Source organism: Rana temporaria, chromosome 9 (genome assembly GCF_905171775.1).
Source record: "Rana temporaria chromosome 9, aRanTem1.1, whole genome shotgun sequence".
NCBI classification, from domain to species: Eukaryota; Metazoa; Chordata; class Amphibia; order Anura; family Ranidae; genus Rana; species Rana temporaria.
The window spans coordinates 106,700,324-106,727,143 of record NC_053497.1 but is presented as its reverse complement, the minus strand read 5'-3'; the positions used below and the strand labels follow the sequence as shown (position 1 = coordinate 106,727,143).

Genomic DNA, 26,820 nt, shown 5'->3' with positions numbered 1-26,820 from the left:
ACAAGTTGTGGATTGTCCACTTGCCACATCACCTGCCACGTCACCTGGCCACATTACCTGGCCACATTACCTGCCACAAGTTGTAGATTGTCCACTTGCCACGTCACCTGCCCACGTCACCTGTCACAAGTTGTGGATTGTCCACATCACCTGTCACAAGTTGTGGATTGTCCACTTGCCACAAGTTGTGGATTGTCCACTTGCCACAAGTTGTGGATTGTCCACTTGCCACAAGTTGTGGATTGTCCACTTGCCACAAGTTGTGGATTGTCCACTTGCCATGTCACCTGCCACAAGTTGTGGATTGTCCACTTGCCACGTCACCTGGCCACGTCAGCTGCCACAAGTTGTGGATTGTCCACTTGCCACATCACCTGCCACGTCACCTGGCCACATTACCTGCCACAAGTTGTGGATTGTCCACTTGCCACGTCACCTGGCCACGTCAGCTGCCACAAGTTGTGGATTGTCCACTTGCCACATCACCTGGCCACATTACCTGCCACAAGTTGTAGATTGTCCACTTGCCACATCACCTGCCACAAGTTGTGGATTGTCCACGTCACCTGCCACAAGTTGTGGATTGTCCACGTCACCTGCCACAAGTTGTGGATTGTCCACGTCACCTGCCACAAGTTGTGGATTGTCCACGTCACCTGCCACAAGTTGTGGATTGTCCACGTCACCTGCCACAAGTTGTGAATTGTCCACTTGCCATGTCACCTGCCACAAGTTGTGGATTTTCCACTTGCCACGTCACCTGGCCACAAGTTGTGAATTGTCCACTGGCCACGTCACCTGGCACGTCACCTGCCACAAGTTGTGGATTTTCCACTTGCCACATCACATGGTCACAAGTTGTGGATTGTCCACTTGCCACGTCATCTGGCCACCTCACCTGCCACAAGTTGTGGATTGTCCACCTGCCACGTCACCTGCCACAAGTTGTGGATTGTCCACTGGCCACATCACCTGCCACAAGTTGTGGATTGTCCACTTGCAACGTCACCTGGCCACGTTACCTGCCACAAGTTGTGGATTGTCCAGTGGCCACGTCACCTGCCACAAGTTGTGGATTGTCCACTGGCCATATCACCTACCACATTACCTGACCTAATCACATCACCTGCAGCAAGTTGCAGATTGTCCACTTGCCACATCACCTGGCCATGTCACTTGCCACAAGTTGTGGATTGTCCACTGGCCACGTCACCTGGCCACGTCACCTGCCACGTGTGGATTGACCACATGCCACGTTACCTGCCACAAGTTGTGGATTGTCCACTTGCCACGTCACATCACCTGCCACAAGTTGTGGATTGTCCACTGGCCACATCACCTGGCCACAAGTTATGGATTGTCCACTTGCCATGTCACCTGCCCACGTCACCTGCCACAAGTTGTGGATTATCCACTGGTCACGTCACCTGGTCACATCACCTGTCACAAGTTGTGGATTATCCACTTGCCACGTCACCTGCCACAAGTTGTGGATTGTCCACTGGCCACGTCACCTGCCACAAGTTGTGGATTGTCCACTTGCCACGTCACCTGGCCATGTCACCTGCCACATGACCTTACCACAAGTTGTGAATTGTCCACTTTGGCCAGTCACCTGCCACAAGTTGGGGATTGTCCACTTGCCACAAGTTGTGAATTGTCCACTTGCCACGTAACCTGCCACAAGTTGTGGATTGTCCACAATGCAATGCTAGCAATTACAGTTTTTATTTATATTTTGAATGGTTTTTCATCATTTGCCATCATTTTTGAGATTTCTTATTAAAAAAAAAAATAGGTCACCTTTAAAAACGAAATTGTGGCAAAACACCGGTACCGCGTTTAGCCGTGTTTTGCATCTAAAACGTGGAAATTTTTGCGTCTGAACCCATTTTTTGCTTTCAGAAAAACGTGGTTAAATGCAACTGCATATAAACGGCAATAAACGAGACTGTGTACATGGACACTAGTGGTGCATCGGATCGTCACTGAACCGTGATCCGAACGGGTCACGCCGCTCGGATCGGCACACCACGCGATCCGTGGAGCGCTCCCCAGCCGTAGGAAAGTCCTCGCTTCGGCCTAGCTCCGGAGCGGCGGCCATCTTGGGACACCCGGCGGCGACTGTCTCGTCAGGAAGTGACGTTTCGTTGCCGTCATCTTTCTCCACCCCATTGGAGACAGTGTGCTTGCCAGAGCCCAGTGCACAGCGTGACACTCCTCACCGCGCTGACTACAGACCCGGGACCACCCACCGCAGACATGTGGAGACAGTGTATCTGTGAGATCTGCACCTGCCAGTAGGAGAGACACCATCACCCGGGGAGCATGGCTGTCTGTACTGAGCGGAGGAGGGGGACACCTGTGGAGGGGGACAGCTGTGACATCAGAGAGGAGGGGGACACTTGTGACACCAGAGAGGAGGGGGACACCTGTGACACCAGAGAGGAGGGGGACACCTGTGACACCAGAGAGGAGGGGGACACCTGTGACACCAGAGAGGAGGGGGACACCTGTGACACCAGAGAGGAGTGGAGGGGGGACCCCAGTGACACCAGAGAGGAGGGAGGGGGACCCCAGTGACACCAGAGAGGAGGGGGACACCTGTGACACCAGAGAGGAGTGGAGGGGGGACCCCAGTGACACCAGAGAGGAGGGAGGGGGACCCCAGTGACACCAGAGAGGAGTGGAGGGGGGACCCCAGTGACACCAGAGAGGAATGGAGGGGAGACCCCAGTGACACCAGAGAGGAATGGAGGAGAGACCCCAGTGACACCAGAGAGGAATGGAGGGGAGACCCCAGAGTGGAGAAGACAGGAGGGGGGGACACCAGAGTGGAGAAGACAGGAGGGGGGACACCAGAGTGGAGAAGACAGGAGGGGGGACACCAGTGATACTATAGTAATGATAGTGATTAGGTGGCAAGCAGACATCTTGTTACACCCACCGGAGTTTTAGATTTCACAGTTATTTTCAACACAAAATGGAGCTTATGTGCTTAAATACAGTATATGTAAATCTGACGGACTGTTTACATGTAACATTTTAAAAGCAGCAGCAAACCTGCTGACCTTGCATGCTTGCTAATGTGACAGAACACCTCTGATTTTCACATTTAACTAAATGTGAAAATCAGAGGTGTTCTGTCACATTAGCAAGCATGCAAGGTCAGCAGGTTTGCTGCTGCTTTTAAAATGTTACATGTAAACAGTCCGTCAGATTTACATATACTGTATTTAAGCACATAAGCTCCATTTTGTGTTGAAAATAACCGTGAAATCTTAAACTCCGGTGGGTGTAACAAGATTAGTCTTTTTTTTTTTTTGCTGATCCGAAAAATGATCCGATCCGTGACTCTGATCTGAGGATCGATCCGATCCGTGAGTTTTTTGATCCATTTTCGCCCCTAATGGACACATAGGATAACATTGAATGAGTTCAGGGGCTGTTGAAAAAGGTGTCCAACTGCCTCTGAACACGAGTTTAACAGCCCCCCGTGTGCATGGGGCCTAAGGCCTCATGTATACTGCTACTGGTAAACAGACGTTTAGGAGCAGTTGGGCATTTTTTTCCAACTGCTCCTGAACTTTCCTCTACGTTATCTTATCAGTACATGTACACTGGTTCATTTATAGTCATTTCTAGGCAGTTATGTTTAGAGGCTTTTTCTTGAACCCAACAAAAATGTGTTCAAAAGCTGTGTTTAGAGGCAGTTGAAGCGCTGAACGTGGCAACTTGTGTTTAGCAGCATTTCGTTGACAGGCGTTTTTAATTTTAACAAAAAAAATTAATAAAAAAACATTCAACTGCTTCTAGATGCAAACGCGGCTAAACGCAGCATGTAAACGTGGCTAAACAGCAGTTTTTAGACACTGATTTTTAGCTGTCAAGTTAAATTGTTCAGGAGAGGTTGAACAATGTCCCGTGTACATGAAGACTAAAGAATATCGGCTAGCGACCTGAAAGGCGGCTGAAAAATCAGTATCGGTATCTGCCCTGAAAAAACGGATATTGGTCGATCCCTAGAGAGGATACATTTTTTTAGGGTAACAAATGCTTTAAGTGTACAACTATGTGAAGGGCTTACATTTTCCTGCACAGGATGCACTGGTGTTCTATGAATCCCCGTGCAGGCAGTCCCATTTATGTCAATCAGAATGCAGCAGCTGCACGAACACAGCCGGTGCTCCCACATTGACATTCGTGTGAGTGAGCGTGCATTTCTCCAAAGGCTGAGTTCGGGGACACGCATCTCACAGATGTCTAACTGTGTCCGCGCTGCTGTATTCCAATTGACATAAATGGGACAGCCAACACAGGGATGTACTGAACACTTGTGCATCCTGTGCGGACAAACACCATCCTTTGCACAGGTGTACTCTTTTCTTTCCTTGTTTTTCCACACTTTTTTTTCAACTGCTATTTTCCAAAGCACACTTGTTTAACCAGGTTTTTTCTGTATCACACTTTTTGGGGAACCACATTTTTTCAAAACTCAATTTTTTGTGAATTGTGTTTTATCCAAACCATGCACTGAAACACATTTTCCGATCTGTGCTTTTTTGAACCATCTATTTTTTGAAGTGTGTTTTTTTCCAAAACAAACCATAGGTTTGTGAACTGTGATTTTTTTTATAGTTTTTAAAAGGTAACTGGTACAAAACAGAGCCTGATGCCGCGAACACACGATCATTTTTCCACATGAAAAAAAACGTTTTTCGGCATGTAGAAAAAACTTTGTTTTTTCCAACTTCATCATTAAAACGACGTTGCCCACACACAATCGTTTTAAAAAAAATGCTCTAGCAAAGCGCGGCGTCTCATAACTTGCTTCTGAGCATGCGCGGGTTTTTAACGTCGTTTTAGCCCACACACGATCATTTTTTACAACCCGAAAAACGACATCGTTTAAAACATCGTTAAAAAATGCAGCATGTTCGAAAAAAAATGTTGTCGTTTTTCAGAACCCGAAAAATTATGTGAAGCCCACACACAATCATTTTAAATGACATTTTTTAAAAACAACGTTTTTTTCATGCCGAAAAATGATCGGCATTCCTCATTCCAAGGCAACACAAAACAGTAAAACAAACATTCTTAACCAAAATCCGCTCAGGCCTATGTAAAGGATTATTCAGAAATAATATCAGTAAATAAGTGAAAGAAGGGACTTCCATTTCAAGGTGATAGCCGTGCCTTGTGTCCATAAAAAAGTAGTAAACCAATAAGAACCTGGTGGAAGGCCAAAGAGCCCACCAGACCATACAAACAGAAGTCTCAATAGTTGTCAGGCGAGTAATAAAACTGGTGACCTCTGACCAGAAAATTCGAATTTTTGGGCATGTCCAAAAAATATGGTTAAAATTGTTAGGCTCACCAACAATGGGGAAAAACCTCTGGGTATATCCCATGTAGCCTGTGCGGTGTCAAATAAATCCTGTGCAGAAACTTGAATTGAATTAACCTGTCTCTGCATGCCACAAGTTGTGAAAAGGGGTAATTCCATAGATCCTCCACGTCGTCCTCATCATTAACCACTTCCCGCCCGGCCTATGGCCGATTTACGTCCGGGAAGTGGTTATGAAATCCTGACAGGACGTTCTAGAACGTCCTGCAGGATTTTATGCCGCGCATCGCGGCGATCGGTGATGCGGGGTGTCAGTCTGACACCCTGCATCTCCGATCTCGGTAAAGAGCCTCCGGCGGAGACTCTTTACCACGTGATCAGCCGTGTCCAACCACGGCTGATCACGATGTAAAGGATAGCCGATCGGCGGCTCTCCTGACAGGGGGGGTTAGCGCTGATTGTTTATCAGCGCAGCCCCCCCTCGGATCGCCACACTGGACCACCAGGGATGCCCACCCTGGAGCACCAGGGTGGGCAAAAAAAAAAAAAATGACAAAAAAAAAAAAAAAAAAAAGTCTAAAAATAAAATAAAAAAAAAAACAAAGAAAAAAGATGCCAGTCAGTGCCCACAAATGGGCACTGACTGGCAACCTGGCAAAAATCAGTGCTGCCACCCCAGTGTCCATCAGCGCCACCCCAGTGTCCATCAGCGCCACCCCAGTGTCCATCAGCGCCACCCCAGTGTCCATCAGTGCCACCCCACAGTGCCCATCCATGCCCAGTGCCCACCTATCAGTGCCCATCTGTGCCACCCATAAGTATCCATCAGTGCCGCCCATGAGTGCCCATCAGTGCCGCCTATGTGTGCCCATCAGTGCCGCCTATGTGTGCCCATCAGTGCCGCCTATGTGTGCCCATCAGTGCCGCCTATGTGTGCCCATCAGTGCCGCCTATGTGTGCCCATCAGTGCCGCCTATGTGTGCCCATCAGTGTCGCATACCAGCGCCGCCAATCAGTGCCACCTCATCTGTGCCCGTCAGTACTACCTCATCGATGTCCATCAGTGCCATCTCATCGGTGCCCATTAGTGCCGCCATATCAGTGCCCGTAATTGAAAGAGAAAACGTATTTACAAAAAAATTAACAGAAAAAAATAAAAACGTAATTTTTTTTCCAAATTTTCAGCCTTTTTTTAGTTGTTGCGCAAAAAAAAAAAAATCGCAGAGGTGATCGAATACCACCAAAAGAAAGCTCTATTTGTGGGGAAAAAAGGACGCCAATTTTGTTTGGGTACAGTGTAGCATGACCGCGCAATTGCCATTCAAAGTGCGACAGTGCTGAAAGCTGAAAATTGGCTTGGGCGGGAAGCTGCGTAAGTACCTGGTATGGAAGTGGTTAATATCAGGAGCATTTTTTCCTAACTGTGCCATTTTTTTTTTTTGCCCAACCACACATTTTTTTAATCACAATTTTTTCTATACCACGCTTTTTTTGAACCACATGTTTTCATTAAACACATTTTTTTTAGGCACATTTACAATACACTGCAGATAACTTTTCAGAAGGTTGGCAATGAATGCTGCCCATATGAACAGGGTCTGAGACACCATGGCAGAAAGAATCTATATATGTGCATTTAGAAAAGTTAAGCCAATAGTGCCAGTGTTAATGATGCCATCCAAGCTGCTGGAGATGGATAGTACGCCTCTACCTTTCATGTGCTTGAAAATGCCAGAATCTCATGCAGAGGGCTAAATACCCAGTGTTCATGAGGCCTTAGCATTATCTAGTTGTGCAACAAAATTGCTAAATGTTCCCCATTATCTGTAATATACATTCTACATCATTTTATCCATTCACAGGAAGTACAGAGGGCTCACCTAAGTTAAAATTCCACCTCCAAGTCAACCCACCTAAGACTACAAAGTGTAAATCGCCTAAGCGCTGGACAGGAAAGTGCTGCCCACTCACAACACCAACTGACTACTATGGCTTTTAAATTGCTACGCAAGTGATTTTCATTAGGGCTGGTTCACAACTGAATCCCACAGGAACGCGGTCCTGTGCGATTCAGTGCAGTATGATTTTCAGACCATTTATTTGAACAGGCTGAAAATGCACTTGATCATACCAAACGTAGTGCATGCACTACTTTTCAAAAATGCACTGCACTGGATCGCATGGGACAGCAGTACTGTGTTTACGATCTGGATTTGGGGTGTCATTAGAAACACATTGGGAATGGGAGAGAGAGAGAGGGAGAGGGAGGCCACTCAGAGTGCAGTAAGTAGGTTAAAATCCAAGTTAAACCACTTGCCGACCAGCCACTGCAGCTTTACTGTGGCAGGTTGGCTCGGCTGGGCAAATCAACATTATCTTACGTTGCTTTTTCTTTGGCCACTAGGGGCGCGCTCGCCCGATGCGAGTGTCCGGTGGGCGCGATGACTGCTGGGCACCCGTGATCGCTCGTGACAGAGCAAGAACCGGGATCTGTGTGTGTAAACACACAGATCCCGGTTCTTTCAGGGGAGTAGAGACAGATTGTGTGTTCAAACTAAGTATGAACACCAATCTATCTCTCCTCCTAGACAGTCCTATCCCCCCTACAGTTAGAACACACATAGGTAAAACATTTAACCCCTTTATCGCCCTAGTGTTAACCCCTTCCCTGCTAGTGACATTTATACAGTAATCCGTGCATTTTATAGCACTGATTGCTCCATAAATCTCAATGGTCCAAAAACATGTCAAAAGTGTCCAATTTGTCTGCCGCAATATTGCAGACCCGATAAAAAAAAAAAAAAGCGCTGATCGCCACCATTATTAGTAAAATAATAATAATAATAATAATAATAAAAATGCCATAAATCTATCCCCTATTTTGTAGACCCTATAACTTTTGCACAAACCAGTCAATATAAGCTTGTTGCGATTTTTTACCAAAAGTATGTAGAAGAATACATATCGGCCTTAACTGAGGAAGAAATGTGTTTTTTTTTTTTTTTTTAAATGTTTTATTATAGCAAAAAGTAAAAGATATTGTTTTTTTTTTCCAAAATTGTAGCTCTTCTTTTGTTTATAGCGCAAAAAATGAAAAACCGCAGAGGTGATCAAATACCACCAAAAGAAAGCTCTATGTTTGGGGAAAAAAAAAAAGACGTATAATTATGTTTGGGAACAGCCTCGCATGACTGCACAATTGTCAGTTAAAGCGACACAGTGCTGTACCGCAAGAAAATGGCCTGGTCATTGAGCAGCCACATTTTCCGGGGCTGAAGTGCTTCATAAGCGTTGGTTCAACTCACATTTAGGTGACTAAAAACAAGCCAAGTTGCTTCAGCTCCTATAGTTCGGCTGCACGGCAGTGCTGTGCAGTCCCCGGTGGCTCCAGTGGTTTCCGGATGAAGGAGCATGCATTCTCCGAACGCGAGCACAACCATGCCTCCTGTCCACCAGTGTCTACGTGCCTGCCGTGTGATCGTCTTCAGCCTTGGAAACCGAGGACTGTACAGCACCGCTTCCCAGCCGGACTATAGAAGCTTAAGCCTACAACTATGCTCGTTTTTATCTACTCAAATGTGAGTTGAACCAACGATTATTAAACTTGGATTTTAACCTACTTACTGCACTCAGAGTGGTGCTTCTCTCTCGCTCTTCCCATGCATATAGAGTCACTGCTGCTCTCCACAACTGGCCGCCTACACTGGACACAGACCAGAGCCTTTAATACAGGTCTGGTTCCAGCAGCACAAGAAATTTGCCTTAGGGCACCTTCTGGACCTTGGAACTGTCTCACATCGCACTAGTTGCATTTATAGCGCTCCATTTTTATTTTTACATTGACAACTGCAGCAGATTGCACACCCAGTGCATATTGAATGCAGTGTTGAAAACATGCGGGTTTCCCACACTGTATTCTGGTGTGAACGAGCCTTTAAAGTGAACTTAAATTAAATATTTCAGTAAGCAATGGGTACCTGGATGTGCAGCAGTGCACCAAGGCCTCATTCGCGCAGGTTTTAAAATAAGCAATTGGGCTGTGGTTTTACCTATTCCTGACTGCCTATCAATGCCTCCCATAATTGTAAAACAGCAAGCAGATGGAAGTGTACACACAGCATTGTGTTGCCTTGTACTGTGGTGAAGCCAAAATAATGCTGTTTGCAAAGTTCAGCAGGAGTTGACACTTTAAACTGTCTCTATTTACATCTATTGAAATGTGTCTGTGGCGTTGACAGCATATTTAGGGCTTGTTAACTCTTGCTGTAACATGGGGAGGTTAAAGGAGGGGATACTGCCACGCCCTGAATACATGTTTTTTTTATCCTCTTCTTTTTTTTATTTACAACTGAATGGGCTTTTTCAATAGGCAGTGTTGCCTGCCAAACACGGCAGGGAACATGTGTATAACCCTGTAAAGCTGCCTTTGCATCTCTGGGGGAGTCTTTATCACGGGTCCACAACTGCCATTGTAAATTAGGCATTAAAGTGCTGTTGAAAAAGTGTCAAAAGTAATCCTTTCCCATTTTAGCATTGTAAAAAAAAATTCACAGAGTGTTTGATGACCATCACTTGACTCAACTTCAAGCCTGTGCAGCACATTAATGCTATAAGCTCATTCATGTGCGTTAGAAGCTGCTTTAAAATTAAACGCCTATGCAAACTTAGCCTAATAGCATAAATTAACACCAAGTTCACTCTGGGTTTAGAGTCAGAAATTGAACAAGCTTTACATTTTCCGCTGCCGATAACTCAGCACAAGCACCATAAATGTAATGTAGCACTACCCCCGAAGGAGCTGCTGGTTTGTTTTGGACGGCATGTTACCTCTACTTCTTCGCCGTCTAGGGTATCAGATGAGAGTTGAGAAAACTTCCACACTTTAAGCTTCTTTTTCTTAGCTTTATTTACCCAACGTGGTAAAAGAATAAAAGTAGTAGTTGAAGAAGTGGAATGGTAAAAGGTTCAGGTGTATAACTTTTGTTCGGAAACACTCCTACATCCAGCAACGTAGCTTTCGTCGCCACTCTAGCCAGAGTGGGTATTGTGCTCCTGGATAGGCCTCTCTCACTAACCTAGCAGCCAGGATGTCACACGGAAACTTGGTAAAGTCTCTGCCACATACCTTCCCAAAGATGGAGATATATTTGGTCCAGAATCCTCTCAGCACAGGATTAAGCACCCAGGTCTCTCCTGAATAAATTCTTGATAACTCAGAACTGACAGACGACCATCATTCAGCCTTTCATTAATAGTGCATCCTTTGATGAAGTTCAAGGCCTCTCCTGAGATACTACCAGCCTCTTGCTCGGTGCTCTTCAAGGTAGGTTCTTCATCGAGTGGCTTCCTCCCTCAGGATGGACAGCACAGGACCACTCTGCAAACGTAGACCCAGTCTGACTACCAGGCCTACTTAGTAGATCACAACCCCGGACCAACATGGTCCCCGAGCCAGGAACACTTGAACACGCACCCCTGGCCAGGAGGGCCACACACGGGGGGTGGTGGGACGACAGACCAGGAGCGGCGACGACGACCCCGAACTAATGACGTCTGTCCCTTAAGTACTCCTCCCCAGCATGCACAGCGGGACGATCAACTCCCTCTTATTGGCTGCTGAAGGGAAACACCCAAAACACCTTCACCTGACTGCTGCCACCCTCAGCCTGGAGTGATAACGACACCCCGGACAACAATAGTGGTCACTCACAGTACAGCCATGGCTGGAACAGAGGCCCAAATTTAGTGAAAAATCATACAGTCTGAGTCAACTAACTCTCAGACTACCCTTTAAATTTAAAGCAGCGCCAGCTAGAAAGTAGCAGGCCGCTACAGTAACAAGTACTTTGGGACAGCTAAATGCATGTGAAAATGCACACAGTTTAAATAGTAACACCACTGGCATCAAAGTCTAAAGATCATCATAAATATGTAGATGAGAACTATCATACTGACCATTATGCATTTTTCAGCTTTACACCATTCCCGCCCCTTTTACAAAAAATTGCATCGGCATGCAGCTCTGAACAAAAACCGCAAACAAACATTTTTGCTTTTACTTACAATAACAATGTTTCCCCACTTTATGGTTGAGTGAGGCACTGGTGATGTAACCCTGGCCTCACCACTGCATCCTGGGAAATTCATGTCACTTGTTCAAGGAGGCACATCAAAAGAACCAGGAAGTAAGAGAAGATGGGTTCCTCTGCCTTTAGTTAAAATTGCCACTATGAGAAGAATGGGGAGGAAAGGAAAAATAAGGTATGCAAAAGAATAAAAAGCCTGAAAATAGTTAAAAGTATCTTTTGCAGATTGCCATTACTAAACATTTCTAAAGTTGCCTTAGTTGTAATTTTTATGATAAGGGGGACATTTTTATTTAAATGCTCCAAAAATGCACAATAGGAGTGGGGATTTAAAGGGGAGTTCCACTCATTTTTGTGTTTATTAGAAGTCAGCAGCTACAAAAAGTGTAGCTGCTGACTTTAAATAAACACAAACTCACCAATCTAGCTGCCCGAAGCCTCACTTCTCTCTCTGTGGTGCCAGCATTGCAAGTGTGGGCACCCGGCTGTGACAGCTTGCGGCTTTATAGCCAGGTGCACTCTGTGCATGCGCAGAGCCTCCCCATTGGTTGGACAATCTTCTGGGACCTGTGACTTGTCCGAGAAGACTGCAAGGAGGGAGGGGGGGGTACCTGCCCCCCCTTCCCCCCCAAAAAATTACATGCCACATGTGGCATATTTGGGGGGAGGCGTGCTTAAAGAGGAACTTCCTCTTTCGGGTGGAGCTCCGCTTTAAAAGAGAAATATGGGCAAAGATTTTTTGATTGTACTTCGAGGGTCAACTACATTCACTTTTGTTCTTCTATGAACTAAATTCAACTGACAGTGACAGCTGAGAGCTAGAGCCAGCTGTGCCTGCCGCCCGCCCTAGCCTGGTGCTCCAGTGAGCGCCTGAGGAGCAAAGGGGAAAGCAGTGACTGACAGTCACTGCTCTTTGCTTCCAGTGTCTTGTGATCGCTCAGTTCTCAGTCTAATGCCGCGTACACACGGTCGTTTTTTGTGATGAAATAAAACAACATTTTTAAAAACGTAATTTAAAATGATCGTGTGTGGGCTTCACATCGTTTTTTGTCTTCTAAAAAACGACCAAAAAAATAATTCGAACATGCTTAAATTTTTTATGTCGTTTTTCAAAATGTCGTTTTTTGTGTCATAAAAAATGATCGTGTGTGGGCTAAAACAACGTTTTAAACCTGCGCATGCTTAGAAGCAAGTTATGATACGGGAGCTTAAATGGAACAGAGTGCCGTCGTGTTGTACGTAACCGCGCTTTGCTAGAGCATTTTCAGAAAATGATGGTGTGTGGGCAACGTTGGTTTTTATGATGAAGTTAGAAAAACGTCGTTTTTTTTTTCATGATGAAAAACGTTGTTTTATTTCATCACAAAAAACGACCGTGTGTATGCGGCATTAGAGCCGATGTGGGAAAAAAATCTTCACCTGCCAAGCGGAAACAGGTTGAGGTGGGACTTACGTTTTGGAGTGAAAAGCCCTTTCTCAAGAGAGGTCCACTCTGTGTATGGTGGTGGATCTCAGTGGGAGTCTGCATGCCAACTAAAGTTTTTTTTGTTCTGGTATCTATCAATGTGTGTTGATGCTTGTTAATTGCTGTAACTTTAGCCTGGATCTCCTTCTTGTTCTAATGAAAATGTGGCGCTTGTAGCTGAGAGTTAGGCTGATCTAGATTAGCCTTTCTCAACCAGGGTGCCTCCAAAGGTTGCTAGGGGTTCCTTGAGCAATTCCAGTCTCTCAGATAATTAGCCACTAATAGCAATGATCTTTTTAGCTATTTGTAAGGGTGAAATATTCCCAATCATCACAAATGTAAGGAGCATGCTGCCCAGTGGTCATTACACTAGTGTACCATGAGCTTAACCTCTTGACCACCGCCCCATGTCAAAAAGACGTCCTCTTTTTAAAGATGGATATCTCGGTAACGGCAGCAGCTGCTGCCACAACCGAGATATTCATCTCTTCAATGGGCGGTCCTGTACACGATAACGGCGGTCTCCGTGGCGAATTCGCCGCAAGATCGCGGTTATCGGTGGCGGGAGAGGCCGCCGCTCTCCTGCGCCCTCCGCCGCTTTCCGGAGCTGCCTGTAGAGGTCGGGTCCGTTCGGCAGCAGACTGGGGAATGCGAGTGAGGGAAAAATCGCCCCCACCCGTCCCCATAGCTCTTCTGGGCGGAAGTGACGTCAAAACGTCAGTCCCGCCCAGCGTCTTAAAAGAAACATTTTTTTTTTTGTCATTTGAAATGGAAGGAGAGTGCCCCATTGTTGCCATCAATGGAAGGAGAGTGCCCCATTGATGCCATCAATGGAACAACAGCGCCCCATTGATGCCATCAATGGAACAACAGCGCCCCATTGATGCCATCAATGGAACAACAGCGCCCCATTGATGCCATCAATGGAACAACAGTGCCCCATTGATAGTGTCAGTAGGGGGAAAAGTGCCCCATCATAACTGTCAGTTGATGGAATAGTGCCATGAGGGTCAGTTAAAGACAAGCAACAGGCCACATCCGGCCCCTGGGCCGCAGTTTGAAGACCACTGGTCTAGATAGAGAAACTAGGGGAGCTTTTGTGCATGTACTACAATTTAGTGTTATGTCTTTATACAATGCTTTGTTTCATAAAAATATGAAACTTGAAAAGAGCTGTTTGGAGAGCTGCCTATTATTATTTATTTAGTGCATTATTCCAGGATCTTTCTTGTGGAAACCCAATCTATGGTTTCTGCACCCTTATTAATGTAATTAACTCTTTATACTCTAGTACTAGTAGAGATCGGCTGGGTCATGAAGACACATAGAATATAATCAATATTGGTGATGGAAGTTTGGGGCAAAGACACTTCTAGATACCTGAAAGCAGCAATGTACATTGTCCATACTGAGCTAAAATACTAGGAATGAGCCGGGGCATGTTTGGATCCTAGTCCAAACCCACCTGAGCAAGCCTTCCAGGAAGCTGTCACCTGTACTGGGCCAACCATCTGTGGCTGGGGTATTCCCGCAGCTATACAAGGAGTGTGTAGCTGCAAGGTACGTATAGCCAGTTATGTTTCGCTCTGTACAGGTGACAGTTACCTAGTGGTATCGATCAGGTGAGTTTGGACTAGGATCCGAACATGCCTAAGGTTATCCAAATCCCTACTGTAGCGCCCCCTTTACTTTCAGTAAGGGCACTACGCTAAAGTTAGTGGGGGAATGAGAGAGGTAAGTTGCTCTCATTCCTGATTGTGTTGGATTTGTCTGTCGCCAAGTCTGGATTGTTCTGTGGGTCACACTGCGTTCTAGGGATGCGGTGCCATCCCTGGGCGGCAGGTGGCGCCAGAGAGGTCCAGGCCGAGCCGCTTCTTCTCAGCAGCCAATTGGGGGAGTTTTCCCTCGCGGGGCATGCTGGGAAGGAGTGTTTCTGTGGCGGAGGCCGTTGTTCTTGGTTCTTTGCGGGTTCCTGGTGCGGTGCCCACCTTTGGGGTGTGCGTACATCGCGGGCCCCACCGATGTGGCCTGCCTGGCCTGGGGCTGCGCAGGGTTCCTGGCCCGGGGCGGCTGATGTCGCGGAGGGGCCCCAGTGACTGACTGGGTCCCCCTTCTATTGAGAAGATCCCAGGCTGTGTGCGGGGGATCGGCTTGAGGGGAACCCGGAGGCAGGTTATCCAAAGGGGCTTGAACGAACCATCAGGGATCTGGTGACCGGGACATTGACAGGTACACTTTCACTGTCAACCGGTGACCCTAGCGCAAATTTATTGGGAGGATAAGCTCAACTATTTAGCTCATCCAAGTTCTAGGCCTGTGGCAGAGGCCCCATCAGAGCCAGGTCTGTGGCGGAGACCTGCTTCTCCCAGCATCCTTAAGGTGGCGCTTCGGCTGCCAGGCCTATGGCAGGGGTCTGTCCAGGGGCACTTTGCCCACTCTGGCTGGAGTGGCGACGAACTGTACTACTATTGCTGAAAGCAGGATTGCTTTTTTCTTCATCCAAGCCTGATACCGCAAAGTTCTTTACTTCATCAGCCTTTTCTGTCTACCTCGGGTTGATGTTGGTTGTGTTGGGCCAAGAAATAAAGCATTCAGAAAACCTTATCTACAAACTGGACATTCGCTTATTGCTCTACTCACTACCTTCACCCCTAGACAACACATAGGGGTAACTTGATAAGCCGATCCCAAGACAATCAGCGGCTCCTGAGGGGGTAGCGCTACACTACCAAACAGGCATTATCAACCTAAAGGAAAGTTCATATCAGAATATGTGGGAAACCTGCATTCCGTGTGTGTTTCCTGTACCGTTTTCAAAGTGCACTGTACTTGCGATCTACAGCGGATGTCAGTGTTACCTCAACGTCATCCCAAATGCAGGATTGCAAATGCAGTGTGTTTGCCTGCAGCGGATTGCATGGTACAGTAGTACAATGCGTTCTGGTTGCTGTGCATTTTTTTAAGTAGTACATGCACTACTTTTGGTGTGGTACAGAGCGATTTCTACGCATTCAGATGAATGAGCTGAAATCGCACTACAACCAGACCAACCAGAATCTTGTGTGTTACTGTGTGATTTATGGTGTGAACCAGCATTTTCTGGAGGAGCTCACTCGGCCTGATACATGAGCATATTTAGGATTCATTCATACCAGTTATCCACACCAATGATCTGCATTGGTCAAAACACGTGCACAAAAAAAAAAAAAAAAAAAAAAAAAAAAAAAAACAGTACTCTATGGCCCCTTTCACATTGAGGCGCATGGCGGGCGGTATTAACCCTTTTTCGCTTGCTAGCGGGGGTTAAAACCGCACCGCTAGCGCCCGAATATCTCGGTAAATACGACGGTATAGCGGCGCTAAAAATACTGCTGCTATACCGTCACCGCACCTCCACTGCCCAATGTGAAAGGGGCCTATGTGTCCTGTTCACACTTCAATGCAAGTGAGCTGCATAAAAATGCAGCATGTCTGCACAGAAACTCATTACAATGCTGTAGCAGATAGAGTTAAGTGTTTTTTTTTGTTTTTTTACTTTAAATAGAGAAAATAGGTACATATTCTGATGCATTGAAGCATGAACAGGTCTTTAGACTTGTACCCCAGCCACATACCTTAGCGCTTTCCACAGGGAGAGAGAAGTCTGTTTCTGAGGGCCTGTTGTCAGACTGATTCCTCAGAGCTCATTAGCTAGAAAAGCTGGCATGGCACACCCACACTCTGCAGACAGGGGACAGGCTGGAAGGTGTGTAGATTTAAACAGCAGTTCGGCTCCAGTATACTCCCTATGAACCAGAGACATTTTTACATTTAAGCTATGGGCTTATTGTTGACATTTCATATATGAAACAAAAGACTGCATAGATCATTTTTTTCTGGACAGGTAAAAATTTATATTGGCATTATTGTCTTGTCAAAATGTATTTTAGATGCAATCTAGAGAGAAAATAGAAAACAAAGAAGCAGAAAATAAAAAAATAATTCTAGTGTGAAAAGTAAGGTTCCATGCACACTGGAATAAAAAACGTTGCTTCTACAGGAGTTTTGTGTTCTGCCTGTAGAAGCAACTCAATGTTACCCTTTGTGTCCATACACATTAGGACGTTTACAGGCATATTTTTGAGCACAACGTTTAGAGGCAGGAAAACAAAACCTTCTCGTTCGCGTTTCTGATTGGAGCTCACTGGCAGAAAAAATGTAAAACTCTCCTAAACTTTGTACAAAAAATGCTCTATATGGACGTTTTTTACTCCAAAAAGAACAGACATTTTTTTAAGCCCAGTGTGCATGGAACCTAAGGCTGGAATTATACTGTTAAGCCCCATACACACTATTAGTTTTCCTGCAGATTTTTCTAATATGAGGTCAAACCTTACCGCTGCATTCACACCTGAGCGTAGCGTTTTGCCGAGATTTTGCGGCGGTTTATACCGCGTTTTCCCACGATATTTGCAGCGTTTTTTACCGCGATTTTGGACAGGTCTAGGGTCACCAATGTTAAAAGCAGAAAAACTCCCCAAATCCCCCCCAAAAAAAGTCCCAGAACTTGTTTGAGCTTCAGGCGTTTTTGAACTTCTGGCTTCAGGCGTTTTGTAGTGGAGATGTGAACCATCTCCATAGAGAATAATGGATTTTTTCCCCTCCAGCGTTTTGTAGCTTCAGGCTTCAAAACGCTCAGGTGTGAATGGGGTCTAAGAGTTTCAATTTGTATGCAATCAGGCAGGCCCTTGCACTACATGGTTTCGGTAAACCTGAAGAGAAAAACCTGCAGGAAAACTGATAGTGTGTATGGGGCTTTAGCCTTTGCAGGGGTATTGCTAGGACAGTGAGAGCCCATTCACACCTAGGCGTTTTGTCGCCTGTAGCGCGACGCTCACAAACGCCAGAGGGACCAAAATACATGAAAGTCTATGGGGATGGTTCACATCTGAACGCTGATGCGCCTGACGCCCATCGCCAAAAAAAGTTCCGGACCCTTTTTTGTCGCGCGTATCGGGCGGTTTGGGCGTATTTGAGCTTTTCCATTTCCCATAGAAAGTAATGGAAACGCTCGATTCAAGCGACTTGCGCAACAACGGGCGTTTGCTACGGGCGTTTCATCGCTTTAATCAATAGAACTTGTCGCCCATGCAGAAGATTAAAAAAATCTACCAACATAGCAACAAGTGATGAAAAGATGATAGTTTTTCCTATTGGCTAAAATAAAAAACGTCAAAGTACAAAAACGTCGGACAACGCTGTATGCAAACGCGCAAATAAGCATGAATACACGCGACAAAACGCCGGAAAAAAACGCCGAACGACCGACGCTCAGGTGTGAATGCAGCCTGAAAGACCAGGAACACTGCTGATCACCCAAGAGAGAACAATAAAGTGACGCGCATGGCGCATCACAGCAAAAAATGGGTCAGGCCACACTGCACTGACAATGGGAAGAGCTTGAAAGGGCATAGTAAACTAAAACATACGCCCATTCACTGCATGCATAGCACTCATGAAGCAGATTATGTACCTACAAAAGATGTTTCAATTACTATGCCAAAAGCAAAAGTCTCACAAACAAGTTATGAAGCATTGTCACACCAGTGGTCTTGTCTTATCTGCTGGTGTGCGCTCAGTAGTGTGGTATTGAGATGAGCTCCAGCGTGTTTGCATAGTACACGTGCAGAGCCCGCCAGGAAATCTGCACAGCCAGGGAGACATTATCCCGATGCTCGGCTGCAGAGATCGGGAAATGTCTCCCTGGCTGTGATTAGCGCAGCGCCGTGCAGATTTCCTGGCGGGCTCTGCCCGTGTACTATGCGAACATGCTGGAGCTCATCCCTAGTGTGGTAATGTGCCGATTACACAGCAGTGCACTGTGCTGGGGCCATTGCTAAAATGTCTAAAGGATCTGTTGGAGATTCTGCTGTTTTTCTTGGGAGACAATGGAGGAAACTGAGATATAGGAAAGCAGGAGCAGGTATAAGATCTTATCTTTACTTTTTTGACTGTTGCAACGTGAATTTAATTTACTTTACTCACAGTAGAGCATTGCAATGTGGTGTGTCACAACATGCAGCAGTCAGGGCAGCCATCAGAAATTTTTGGGCCCCTTACACAGTTTTAGGCCCACCCCCCCTAGCCTGACCACCGGCCATCTCACCTGTCCTGTACGCACTCAGCCCCCCCCTAATCCTGTGTTTATGTCAGCCCCCCCTCACACCTGTATATATGTCACCCCCCACACACACCTGTATATATGTCAGCCCCCCACACACACCTGTATATATGTCAGCCCCCCACACACCTGTATATATATGGCAGCCCCTCACATACACAAACCTCTAAATATACAAGGCTCTGTCTCCTCCCTGTACACAAACAGCCCCTCTCCCTTTCCCTCACAGCCCCTACTTGCAAAGAAGGTCTTCCTACCTGGTCCCAGCTTGTTTTCACAAAGCTGACATGTTGCTGAGAAGCACAGTACAGATCCCACAAAGGGTGCACATACACATAGTAGCCAGAGGTGGCAGTAAAGAGCTTGATGTCTGAGCTCAGTGACACAAGAATGGCAGAAACTGTGAAAATGTTTCTGTAATGCAGTTGCACAGCATGGCTCCACTCCACCCGTCATGCCTTCTTCGGGCCCTCGGGGGCCCCTTACAGTTGTGACGGCTGTACCCTCCTGATGGCGGCCCTGACTGCAGTTGAAAAAAGTAGTTCATGCCCTACTTTTTGTTTTAAGTGCACACTACTGCAGCACAGTGGTATGAACAGAACACATAGGACACAAAGCAATGTTGCCTTGTTTATGCGTTAGGACTGCTTTGGGCAAAGCTACCCAGCACAGCTCAATGTATATGGAGTGAAGAAGCCCTAAACCTTAGCATAATCATTTAACAAAATAAAACTCTTCCATTACATATGCTTTTCAGCACCAATAATTTAGACAGAGAGCTAACACCCTAATGGCGCATACACACGATCAGAAATTCCGACAAGAAAAGTCAGATGTGAGCTTTTGGTCTGAAACTCTGACCGTGTATGCTCCATCGGACTTTTGCTGACGGAATTTTTGCCAACAAAAGATTGAGAGCTGGTTCTTAAATTTTCAGATGGAAAATATTCCTATCAGAAATTCCGTTCGTCTGTAGAAATTTTGACGCGCAAAATGCTACAGAAACAAATCAACGCATGCTCGGAAGCATTGAACTTAATTTTCTCGGCTCGTCGTAGTGTTGTACGTCACGCGTTCTTGACGGTCGAAAGTTTAGGGAGCTTTTGTGTGACCGTGTGTATGAAAGTCAAGCTTGAGCGGAATTCCGTCTGAAAAACCAGTCAAGGTTTTTCTGACGGAAAATCAGTTTGTGTATACATGGCATTAGGCTTGGTTCACTTATATACGAATTTGGATGCTTTTTTAACTGCATCTAATTCACATAATGTGTATCGAACCGACTTGCAATGGACCCGGTTCACACATTTCTGGGTGGGGGGCGGCGGCGTTCCATTTCTGAATAGGGTCATGTGGAATTATAGGTCCGGTTTAGGTGCAAGTAAAAATATGCACCTAAACCGGTGAACAAAATCGCTCCAGACAGCAAAGCCAGACATGTGTGAACCTATAGCCTTAGGCTGGCCATACATTATACAATTTTCTAGTGCAATGTTCCTTTAGATTTACCAAAACCATATGAGGCCAGACTTAAACACTTTCAATTTATATGCAATCAGGCAGGTCCTTGCACTACATAGATGAAAGTAAATCTAAGGTATAGATGAAGGTAAACTCTGAAAGTTGATGAAGAGTGTGATGAGCCTGAAGCATTATGGGTGGAAATATACATGGGTGTGCATACTACAAAGTTTATCATTGGAGTTTGTTATATACCTTCCAGTGTTAATGAGGAGGTGGAGAAATTGACTGGAGTAATGGCACTGCTTGAACTTTTAAAAGGTAAAATTGTATAAACCTATTACAAGACAATCTTATGGTGCAGTTTATTGAGGCTCCGACTAGGAATGATGCTCTGCTGGACCTGGTGAAATAAAACCATGCAGAACTTATTATCAATATTCATCATGTAGCACCCTTATGTTTAGGCAGGGTTGCTCCTAAATGTACCTGCCAGGTGTAGTTAACGTGGCTCATTGTTAGGGATCAATTGATTTCACCCAAGTCTAGAACTGCTTCTCTCTTCTGCCGCTAAGTGGCCGGGTACCTGGTGACATTAGATAAGACAAGGGCAAAGCAAGGACAAATTACAAGTATATGGGGTATCTCAGCCAATGGGCAGATGTTTTCTTAAATTCTTTGGCTTGCTGGGAGAACCTATATATTTGGGTGGAGTCAGGTGATTAGTGTTCTGTGCCACCTTGACGGCTGTCTGGGTGGACGTGTGTCGTATTGCCAGGGCTGCTAAGCCAGCGTTTGGGCCTATCCCGGGCACATGTGGCTGCTAGGCTGTCTGAGGGCCTATACAGAACCAAGAGAGCGGCACAGGGTTGGGATTGTGGCATGCAGTCCAACCAGAAGTGACGGTTCAGCTGGCCGGAGAACCTGTCGTGGTTGGAGATAGAGAGGAGGCTGTCGCCACTAAGGAACCATCTGCTTTATTACCAGGGACCACAGTGAGTAGCTGAAGCAATTACCGGAGCAGAATCAGAAAACTTTAGAAGGTATCAAGCAAGGAACCCGGCCAGCGGATGTGACGCTTGCAGAGCAGCCTTGGTTGCTAAGCCAGGGACCTAGCAAGCCAGTGGGGTGAAGCTTGAGAAGTATCTGGAGTGCCAAGCTAGGGACCGAGCAGAGAGGTGGGGGGGACGCTTGTGGTAGATACTACTGTGAAGATTAAAGGAGCTCAAGGGATTCAGTGGCAGTGAATCTAGTGATAGAGACTACAAGAAGTGATTGTAGTGGAAGTGATGGAACTATTACACTTTGGCCCAGATTCAGGTAGATTTGCCCATTACTTACACATGAGCTGCTCAGCTGAATTTCTCTGCGCTGGAGCAATTTTGCCAAATTGCCACCTGATTCAGGAATCGTTTGTTCAGTTAATTTGCTCCTGTTTAAGGCAAAGCTGAGGGCGCAAGGCCGTGCAAGTCAAAGTGGGTGTGCCCCTATGTAAATGAGGAATTTTCGGCTCAGCAGAGGTTTGCGCCGGACGCGCAGTTAGAGCGCTGCCGTCTGCGCATGCGTCAAACTGCGCCTAGCATAATTTCAGGGCAAATCCTGCTCAGCTGCTTGCACTGAGCAAATAAATAGGAGCAGACTTGCGCAGGTTCTTTGCTGAATTTCATCCTGCTTTTTCCTACCCCCCCTGAGCAAGGAAATTCAGCCCATTTTCAAGAGATGGCACCTCCCAAAGGGACAAAAAAAAGGAAGGCCAACTTTGTGGCTGCGGAGATGGACATCTTAATTGCTGCACTCCAGCAACATAAAGAAGTTCTATATGGTGCCCAGCGGGCAAACACCACCGTTGCCCAAAGGAGGGCTATATATGAAGCCATAGCCCTGGACATCAATGCCCTGGGTAATGAAGAGCGTACCTGGGATGACATCCAAAAAAAACTCAACGATATGAGGCGCAGGGTCCGGGATAAACTGGCTCTTATCAGAAAATATACCGGTGGCACGGGAGGTGGGCCGCGATGTAAGATCCGGCTAAATCATGAGGAGGAGCTTATTGCCCAAACTTGTGGAGGGACTTGAAGGGTACGACTCCACTGTTGGGAACTTGGGGACTGGTAAGTTATTTTTCTTTCATATCTGCTGTGCATCATGGGAGGGGGTAGAAGTGAACATATTTGTGGGTAGAAGTGAAGATGGAACTATTATTTTTGTTTCATATCTGCTGTGCATCATGGGAGGGGGTAGAAGTGAACATATTTGTGGGTAGAAGTGAAGATGGAACTATTATTTTTGTTTCATATCTGCTGTGCATCATGGGAGGGGGTAGAAATGAACATGTGAGCAGTGTGTTGCACCAGCAAAATATTTCGTTTTGGTGTCATCCACAGGTGGTGATGAGGAAGATGAAGCTGGGCCGTCTTCGGCTGCGGGTCGACCCAGCCCATCCATACCAGAGCCAGGGGTCCAGTCAGGCCCCATGGACATTCTGTCTATGCTGGTCCAGGCGGAGATCCTACCGGGGCCAAGTATGGTGGAGGAAGTGGCATTGGAGGAGGATTCCTTTTTCCTCATCCAGGAGGACTCTGGCTCCCTCCAGGAGGATACCACCATCCCTGGGCAACCCACCACCCCCCCGCCCAGCACGTCATCCCCCTCCAGGGCAAGCCCCTCCAGGGCAAGCCCCTCCATTGTGGACCCCTCCCCTTCTCCCTCTGTCCGTGCCCGAGCCTCTCCTCCCAGGAAGGCTCAGTCCAAAACGAGGCATTTATCCTCCAGCCTCCGTGACGGTCTGCTGGAGGAGCAGGCCCTGCAGACCCGCCATATAGGGGCCATGGTGGGAGAGGTGCGTCGTCTGGCGGACAGCATGGCATCCACCTCCACCTCTGTGCAGCATGCCCTCACCCTGCATGCGGACCGGGACAAACATGTCTCACAGAGCCTGGGGGAAATAAGTGGCAACTCCAAGGCCATAGTCACCTGCTTGGTGGCTCAGTAGACCACACCCACTTTATTAAGCAGGATGGCAGCTGCGGTGGAGGCCAATACCGCTGCTGTGCAGGCCAACACCGCTGCAGTGCGGGAGGAGGGGAGAATGACCCGCCGTCATCAGCGGGATACCACCACCCGCCAAATGAGGATGTTGGCCCAGACCAACACCATCCTCGCCCGCCTGCCCAACGCCATGGAGGGCATGCAGCCACCACCTGCGCGGAGTCTGGAAGTAGGGGTTGATGCTCCTCCCCCCCCTCAATCCCCACCCCATGCCTCCTCCGCACCACGGAGATTGAGGAGCCAGAGCCGGGGCACCCTTGGCCCAAAGAAAAAAACAAAAAAATAATATAATTTCAACATTTATTTTATGCACAGAATATGATTTTTTTTTTTTTGGAGATATGCTCAGGATATGAGCTTTTATATTTATTTGTAGTCCCTACACACGGTGAGGAGTGTATACTACAGTGTGACTGGTGTGTGAATGGGGGGGGGGGTGGCACTCATGCTGGAAAAGGGGTGTCACCCTCTGCCATGTGAAAGGTGTATGAATGGACAGCAACATAATTGGAGCCTTGACGCGGCGTTGCTGCTCCCTAATACCATGGGGTATTGTTGGGTCTAATCCAATTTGGGGTGCATGTGTCGGGTGTGTGCTAGGGACTACAGTGGTGTGCATACATGCATTATACTTGTGACAAGATCAGGGTGTGTTTAATGTGCAAAGAGACGTTCCACAAGACCATTCCGGATTGCTCTTCCCTCAGAAGATCCGGTAGTGTTTATTGGGGGGGGGGTTGCGTGGTTCGGGGGTAAGGTCATTGCGTAGCTCAATGTGCATGCCCCTTCTTTGAGCTAAATTGTGGAGAATACTACATGCCCCGACGATTTGGCACACAAAGTTGGGTGAATACAACAGGGTCCCCCCTGATTTATCCAGACATCTGAATCGAGATTTAAGGATGCCAAATGTGCGCTCCACCACCGCACGGGTACGTGCATGGGCTTCGTTATATCTTTCCTCTCCTGGTGTTTGAGGGTTACGAAATGGGGTCATCATGTGAGGTCCCAGGGCATATGCAGAGTCACCTGGAAGGGAAAAGAGAGGAGGGTGTTAGTCGTGCATGTGCCCCTTGTGATGTGTGCATCATGGGGGGGGGGGGCAGTCATACCTGACACCCATGTCACTCACCAATCAGCCAGCTGTCTCCATACATGTTCTGGTCAAACTCGGTTGGGATGGGGCTGTGTCGGTAAATAAAACTGTCATGGCTTGACCCTGGGTGTTTGGCACGGACATGCCATATGAGGCCATGTGCATCCACAATCATCTGCACATTTATCGAATGCCAATGCTTCCTGTTGCAGTAGATATGCTCGAGGAGCCGGGGGGGGGGGGGGCGTAGTGCCACATGGGTACAATCTATTGCACCCACAGTGCGTGGAAATCTGGCTATTGCATAAAAATCACTGATTGCCTTCTGCCGCAGGTCAGCCGTGGTTGGTTTGATAAATTGTGTGCCCATGCGTCTGAGTATTGCAGGGATCACTTGGTGCACACACCTGCTCATGCTGGATTGGGACATCCCCGCCACCATTCCACCTGTGCGCTGAAATGAGCCACTTGACAAAAAATGAAGGGTTGCCACTACCTTCACCAGTGGCTGCACTGCCTGTCCCCGATGGGTCGGGCTGCTGATGTCATCCTGCAGGATTGTTACCAACTCAAGGATGACTTCAGGGCTGAAGCGAAACATGCGATACACCTCATTATCACTCATATGAAAAAGGTTGTAGCGCCCTCTGTAAATCCTCTCCCGTGCCCTCCTACGAGTCGGCTCAGTCAATAGAATATCAAGAACCATAGCTGCCCCTGGCATGTTGGTGCACAGATGTGAGGTCCCGAAAATGTGGGTGCTCTGCTTGTTCAGCTCGTCTGTCTAGGTGCTGCTGAAGTTGCGCGCTCCTTCAGATGACATTTGGCCATCTTTTGCTAACTTGCCCCTGCTTTTAGCAGGAGCAAGTTTGCCCGGGAAAAAGAGCTTGCGCGCTTCCAGCGCAAGATGCGCATCACACGCGCATGTTTCTGAATCATCGGTAGTACCTAATTTGCATATTCGATGAGGGAATTCCATGAAGGCGCAACTTACACCCCGCGCAAAATTGCGCGCAAATTGCGCCGGAGCAGCTAGGCTGCGTGCGTGGGAAAATGGCCGCAAAACAGGCTTAACTGGTTTACAGAATCAGCCGCAAATTTGCATGGGAGCAAATCAGTACTTGCGCCGCGCAAATCACACTTGCTCCCGCGCAAGTGCTTCTTGAATCTGGGCCATTGTGTTAAAAACTGTTAAAGACTGTTGCCATATGAGACAGCTATCCTACACATGCAGATGTGGCGTCTTGCTGGATGCTTTTCACTGCATGGCTGTCCTCCTGTAGAAGTCTCTGAGTCTGTCAATTAAAATGATCGTGTGTACGTGGCATTAGATTTGCCTGGTTCAATCCACAGGGATGCTTACAGCCCACAGCTCTGTGTTCATACCCCTTTACAGAAGGCTTCTGGCGTGCTGGGCTTTTAAACCAGCCTCTTGGTGCCTGCACACAAGTGTTCCGCGTTTGCACACAGGCACTAGCAACCACGGCCCTCCCCCTATCCATGTCTCACTAAGACAGCTAAAAGCGTGTGCGCCGCTGTCATAGCCACGCCCTGGAGAATGAGGAAAGGGGGGAGAGATTACTGGGGGCATCATTGGGGACCCTTGTATGCGTTTTTGTGGCAGAGCCTGCAGCGGAAGTAGGTGAGTGGTGTTTAAATTGACCAACTTCACTGAGCTTGTTCCTGGATAGCTATATAAGAATACACCAGGCATGCACTTACTCCCTCCAGTGGCGAAAACCAGGAAAGACATCCTACTCACAGAAGATATAAAACTTTAAATTATCCTCTTCTTACCTTATCCACGCTGCAGGAAAGGCTACTAAAAGTAGTTCCAGCTTTCACCCATCACGGCGGGCAAGTTGTGCCAACCTTCAGGTTTATCAAGGGTTCCATTAGAGAAACCTCATACCTGGACCCGTAGAAGACTCTGCCAGAAACTTTTTGTGCCACAGTTGTATTAGCACACCAGAGTCTGGATCCCAGATCTCCGCAGAGAGACATTACAGGCAAACCTTGTTTCTTAATTACACAAGGCCCGGGTACCACCCATCTTAGGCTTTTGATATTGGCCCGAGGTATGGATCCGGTTATAGCTCCTAGGTCTCCGCAGACAGACCATCAAAAGAGCACTTTGTTCTTGGCACATGTTGTACG

General features: G+C 47.1%; 1 long non-coding RNA gene across 1 annotated transcript in view; it reads right to left on the bottom strand.

The window, feature by feature from the left end:
• Positions 1-16,750, bottom strand: part of LOC120913822 — a 72,721-nt gene extending 55,971 nt beyond the window's left edge. Inside the window, exon 1 of the long non-coding RNA XR_005743575.1 lies at positions 16,513-16,750. This is a non-coding gene — a long non-coding RNA (uncharacterized LOC120913822). The remainder of the gene's footprint in view (positions 1-16,512) is intronic.
• Between the last annotated feature and the right edge of the window lie 10,070 nt (positions 16,751-26,820).